The following is a 6,309-nucleotide window of genomic DNA, read 5'->3' as shown; positions in this document are numbered from 1 at the left end:
AACAATATCACCTCTGAATGCTTAAACTTCCATTTTTCAGGCACAGATATGTTTTCTTTGTGCAATCAAGATTGTGTTGTTTAAGATTTTTCATTTTAGCTTTTATTTACCTTGTTGTAAAAGTTATAATTATATGGAAGGTATTTTATTTTATTAATTTGCTAAAAACACTGTTTCCAGCGTGAGCCACATATAGAATACTGCGTGAGATGACTAGGTGTGTGTGCATAGATGCGTGTGTGTGCATAGATGCATGTGTGTGTGCGTGTGTGTGTGTGTGTGCGCTCTCAGGGATCACTAAAAACAGATAGTATGAGCTAGGAATTTAGGTCAAGGTCACACTGTGCCATCTGCTCAATGGTTTCATTTAATCTGGATGTTTTCCACTTTAAGCAGACTGGTGCTGCTCACTGCAGGTTAACAAGCTGCTGGCGATTTTCTTTCTCAGGATGAGAGAAATGCTTCTGGAGTCTTCTTCTTCTTTTTCTTTTTTTTTTTTTTGCATGAGGACGATTCGCCATCTGGGTTCCTCGTTTGTTTAGCTTTGATTGACCCGAAGGTTTGAAGTGAGCAGTTTGTTTATTGATGGGAGTTATGTATGCGTGTGTGTGTGTGTGTGTGTGTTTCAAGCTCCAACAGCAGAGTCAAGTGAGCTGAGCAGCTTGGCCTGAATGACTGAGTGTTGCTGAAAATAGAAGACAAGAGACCAGGGAGACAGTGGCAGGGATGAAGAGGAGAAAAAAAATGAGCAGGAGGAGGAGGGGGAGGAGGAGGAAGGGAAAGGGTACATGGTAGCTGAGCAGACATGTGAATTTAAGGAAGCTGGGAGAGAGGAGGGGTCACGTGATCTGTTAAATCATTAATTAGTCTGAACCCGTTGACTCTGCATGCATATGACTTTTTATAGTAATACTAGACACAGTGGCAAAAATAAAAAAAACAAACCTGGAAACTGTAAGCTTTTTTTTTTTATAATAATAAAAAGTAATAAAACGTTCAGAGCAGTGAAATTTATTCCAAATTCACTTAGAAAATGTGTAGAAAACTATCTGCGGTCTCAGTAGATCAAAATACAACAGGAGTATTCGACGGATGATCTCGAGCCGCTGGAGACAGGCGAACAAAAATATGAGAGAGCATCTTTGTGACCATCACATGCAGTTTTGTGCAATATTTTTTGACTCTGGCTCGTCATTCTGCTCATTTGACACAATTTCCTAACCTCGGATGACCTGGCATTGGAGACAGGAAGAAGAGGGAGAAACTCGACCCCCCCCCGCTCCGCCACCTCCTCCTCCTCAGCCTCTATAGAAGACAGCAGCCTTGTCAAAAAAAACAAAACAAAACAGCCCTGTCCATTTCTGTAACCACTGCAAGATCTGGTTGCTCTCCCTGTGGAGACGCCCATGCTCTGCTGTGTATTTGTTCTGAAAATCAGATCCCGGGTCTGTCCAGAACATGTCCATTGTGCTGCTTTGATTGGCCGTTCGAGCCCTGGAATGTGTTAGGTTGCTGTTTTGATTGGCTGCTGCCTCTGCGAGACAGTGTTCCTGTGGTGTTCTCTCTCTCTGTCTCTCTCTCTCTCTCTCTCTCTCTCTCTCTCTCTGCCTGGAGTAGAGGTTTACCTCAAGGACCAGCTCACCATCCGTGTATCAGAGCCTTTAACATCACAGAGGAGAAACACAAAACTGACCCCGGATCAAAGACACTGGACGTTTTGTAGTTTTCCCACAGAAGTGTTTGATTTCTGACCTGCGACCTCTCTCTTTCACACTTGTTCTGTTTCTCAACCTCCACTTCATCTTTAAGTGCACATGTCTGTCACTGCAGTGGCTGGCGCAGTCCAGTTAGTATCTTTTAAAGGTGAAATATAATTTCAGTGTCTCTGGTTAGTAGAATTATTTTGCTAGGAGTTCTCTCACAAAAGTGTTTTTAGAGAATAAACAGATTGTTTTACTGCAGTCTGGGGGATATATGTTTTTTTACTTTTTATTGTTGTTTAACACCACAGATTTCAATTATATTTCCAGTTACTTATCAATACAGTTGGACGATGCAACATCTGATTGATTGGTGCTAATCGACATCGTTTTCTCGAGTTATTAAAAGCAAATGAAAAAGCACTGTGTCTAATACAGCAATTTTCTTGCTCTAATTAGGAGGTTTACTCCTTTTACGCCTTTTGTGAAAGCGTTGTCAGTGTTTGTGTTAATTAGAGGTTGCTGCTGGCCGCACAGGAGACCTGTTGATTGCTCGCTGATAGAGGTTGTAAAATCACAGCTTACCCACAGTATTTTCCCTTCTCGTGAAAATAGAAACAAAGAAAAGGGACCAAATGCTCGGGCTAAACCTAACCCTAGCCCCTTCACAGTTTAACAGCGTTGTGTGAAACTTAAAATACCGACCCAGCAAACGTCTCCGTCCTCCTCCTTTGCAGTGGTCGGATCCATTTCCTTCCTGTAAATTTCCTTGAGTTTTAAATGTTCAAAAAGGATTTAAGAAAACACGGAGAACGTCAGTGACACTTAATCCTCTGCTCCTCGGAGTTGTGTCAGAGTGTTCTGATTATAAGCCAGTTGTGTCTGTAGTTGGCCGTGATAATGTGTTAAAATCCCTTAATCCTGCGGCCACACACACGATAGCATTTGCACAGAGAGCACAGGGTCACCAGGTTATGAGTGTATGAGTGTGTAAAGTGAATATATGTGCGTCCACTTATATATAGATACATTAATGTATGCACGCTTTCTGTTTGTGTATTTTGTGCTTTATGTTACGTTTATGCTACACTTTGGTGTTTGCCCTGTGTTTGGTTGTAAAATACCTTATTTTGGTGTACATGCAAAAACAATCCGTCACACAGACTATATTTCTCTGACAAATATTGTTTTATAGAAAATTGCTAAGGCGTGCTCCTTTCCTTTTTGAGAACAATTCTGCGCTAATAATATTTATTTAGAATCACATCCAACAGGTGATTTGTTTCCATCTCCAGTGCTCCAAGACATAACAGCGCTCGTTTATTAAACACGCAGCCGGACTATATATCAAGCACACAGTCACACAAAGCAAAACCTCATCCTGACGTCCGTATTTTAGAAGGAGGCAGGGAAGCTCTCTGCTATTTAGCAACAAGCTGCGTGGCATTAACACATTTAACTTTTCTACTATCATTTACTCAAATATTATCTCAAATAGTGACTGTTATAGTGACCTACTATCCTGGATTTGATTTTGTGATTTTAGATAGAGAGAGATTTATTGACATTGTTCAGAACAATGAAATTACAGAGCTCGGAGCGACTGTGGGGGAGCGCGCCGCCATCTCAAGATCAAGCTTTTAAACCAAAAAGCCAACTTCAGCGCTCCTGAGCAGAGATTCTCAGAGTCTCTGAAACTCCTCTGGAGGTATGAAACACGTTTCTTCCCCGAGAGATTCCCTCTTTCTCTGCCTTGGTGATCGTGGTGGTGCATGTTCAAAATCTCATCACATAGGTTTTCAGCTGGGTTTGATATTCGGTGAGGGTGAAGGCCATAAAATATGATTCAAATCATTTTGATACCCCTGTGTATTGCGTCTGCATTTGCTGCCCCCCCCCCCCCCCCGCTTTGCAGGTCTTTCCTTTCATTTGTCACCTGTCTCTGTGTGACAGATGGATATATGTGCAGGAAGTGGTACACCAATTTTTGTCTCCTCCCTGAATGTCTGAGACATTTCATGCAATTTATTTTTGTTCTTTTGCTCTGCAGCAATCTGTAGGCCATATTATATATAAGAACGGAAGGAGTTGAAATGTTTATGTCAACGTGGTGCTGCGTGGTTGTGGGAGAGTTGACTTGCTTTGTTTGCGGGAGGCTCTCAGACATTACAAGTGACCTTGGATGTTGATGATGTATCTTCCGTGACTCCCTTCAAGGCCGCTGTCAGTTCGTCTTGTGCCATTTTAAAAGCACAAAGATGCTTCAGCTCCACAGAGTCTTATCCTCTCCTCTCTCCAATCCTCAATTCCACCGCCTCCTGTCTGCTGTTTCAGTCCTCTCCTCAACGTGATGAGCACTCTCCCACTCAGAATCCAAGCCTGCGCTGCCAGCATCCAATACCTACACCATCTTTTAAGGGAACGTTGGCATCGTTGCTCGCAAAGCAAAGCCACGTGCCTGCATATGTCGTGGTCTCTTGCCAGCTTCTGATCCAAACTCACAAATCTAGGCTGATTCAACCATTTCAGATGATTGCATCTGTTGTTATCCTGCCTTCCACTGTGAGGCTGTGGAGGAGAAGCTTGCATTCAGTCAGACTCGAGCTGGAACAACAACAATCGTGTAAATGATGAGTCGACTGACAGAAAACTAATATTAGTTATAAGAGCTGTCAGGAGAATTCACTATTTTCTTACATTTTATAGATTAAGTGATTAATCAAGGAAATAAACGGCAGATTAATCAATGGCTCAAATAATCGTTAGCTGCAGCTCTATATTTGACATTTGCATGTGTGATGTCTGTGCACAAACTTCAAATTAACCCTAAGGAGATTAAAATGTGTCATGACATTGGTGCGCATCTATTAGACTTGTACCTATGAGATGTATTGTAAGTGCAAAGAAAAACAAAGCAGAAAAGCTGCTTTTCTCTGGATCATATAAGGAGAAGGAACTTGTTTTAGAGTGGGGCTGTTTTCTGTCTTTTGAATTACGGGAAATTAAATGTGAAAGATGCGTCTGAAACATGACGTGCCACATTTGAAATTTGCCTCATCCCCTGTTTGCTCGTGAAATCCCATAATGCCGCGATCTAAACAAAAATAGGACATTTCAGTGGAATATTAGTGGTTTTGAAGTCTGTCATGTAGCATGTGTTCTTGCTGCCACTTATCCCACACCCCATGTTTGACATTTTGCTCGTCTTGTCAGTCAGTTCCTCGCCTCCTTCCTTCTTTGATTCCTCCTCCATTCAGCTCCTCATTGTTCATCAGTCTTTACCTCTGAAACGCCCCCCCCCCCCATCACTGCTGACTACAGCCATGAATCTCTCCCTGGTCTCAGCAGTGTAGTGCAGGGATATACGTCACCGGGTCTCTCTGCAGCTACAGTTTACTGTCACTGGACACCAGGCCGTTGCAGGGCAGGGCAGAGCAGGGCAGGGAAAGTTGGGTCATGAATTCCAGCTATAATAACCTTCCCCCCTTTAACATATGTGCAGTATATTTGAATCAATCAAACTGCAGAAGTCACATTTTTGGTTTGAATACTAAAGCGATTATTCATATTCCCCATTTATGAAAGTCAACCGTAGCAGTATCCTGTGTCCAGACAACCTCAGGAGTCTGCTGACTGCTCGGGATGTCAGACGTGTTTCGACAGGCTGAAATGTTGAATCAGGGCTCTTGCTTGTGGATCCACGCTGACCTGGAACTCAACACCACAAAACAGGACATCCGATGGTGTCAAGCGGACGGCAGCTGAGGAGCGTCCTGGCCGGTCTGATCACTCTGTCTGGCATTCCTGGGATAACACGGGAGAAACTCAGAGCTCAGAATGAGATTCCCAAACTCTTGACCTGTCAGGGGGTGGGGTGGGGGGGGACAAAGACAGACACCTCAGTTGGCTGATGTTTGTGCGTTTTCACTTGGGGTTTTCAGACAGTCGACCAACAGTCACATATTCAGTCATATTGTGATGCAATCAGCTAAAAAAAAAAAAAGAAAAAAAATCCACTCTTACACGTGGATGCCTTGGATTCCTTTGTCCATGTTGTTGTGTTTCCCTGTGGATAACAGGCAGCTCAGACACAGTTAACATCACAGCAAAAGATTTCCACTGCTGCAATTTCAAATTCCAAAAACATTTACTGCATCCAGCTCCTTAAATATGAAGACTTGCTGCTATTTCCTGTCATTGTAAACTGCATATTGTTCGGTTCTTGGCAGCGGACAAGACAAAATAATCTATTTTGTGACACCAGCTTGAGTTATGGTAACTTGTGGCTGGTATTTGTCATTATCTCTTGAAGATTTGAAGTATTAACCAACTGGGGAGGAAGGGAGGTACGAGGGGAAATTAAGGAAAATGATTTCAGTCAGTCACTATAATGAAACCCAACGTGTCTGTCGGTACAGTTTGTACAGCTGCCATCTGAGGTCAGATTTGTAACTGAATGACCAGAGATGCTAAGAGAAGCTTTCCCTGGCAACACGACTCAGTTGCAAGTTGTGTGCACAAGTGTGTGGCATGACTGTGTGTGTTATTAGTGTGTGTCAGGGGGATTGAAAGAGATCCTTGTTTGGGTGAGTGGGTGGGTTTGGGTCGT

The sequence above is a fragment of the Seriola aureovittata genome, chromosome 15 (assembly GCF_021018895.1).
Source record: "Seriola aureovittata isolate HTS-2021-v1 ecotype China chromosome 15, ASM2101889v1, whole genome shotgun sequence".
NCBI classification, from domain to species: Eukaryota; Metazoa; Chordata; class Actinopteri; order Carangiformes; family Carangidae; genus Seriola; species Seriola aureovittata.
The sequence above is the reverse complement of the archived record's forward strand: the minus strand, read 5'-3'. Positions refer to the sequence as shown.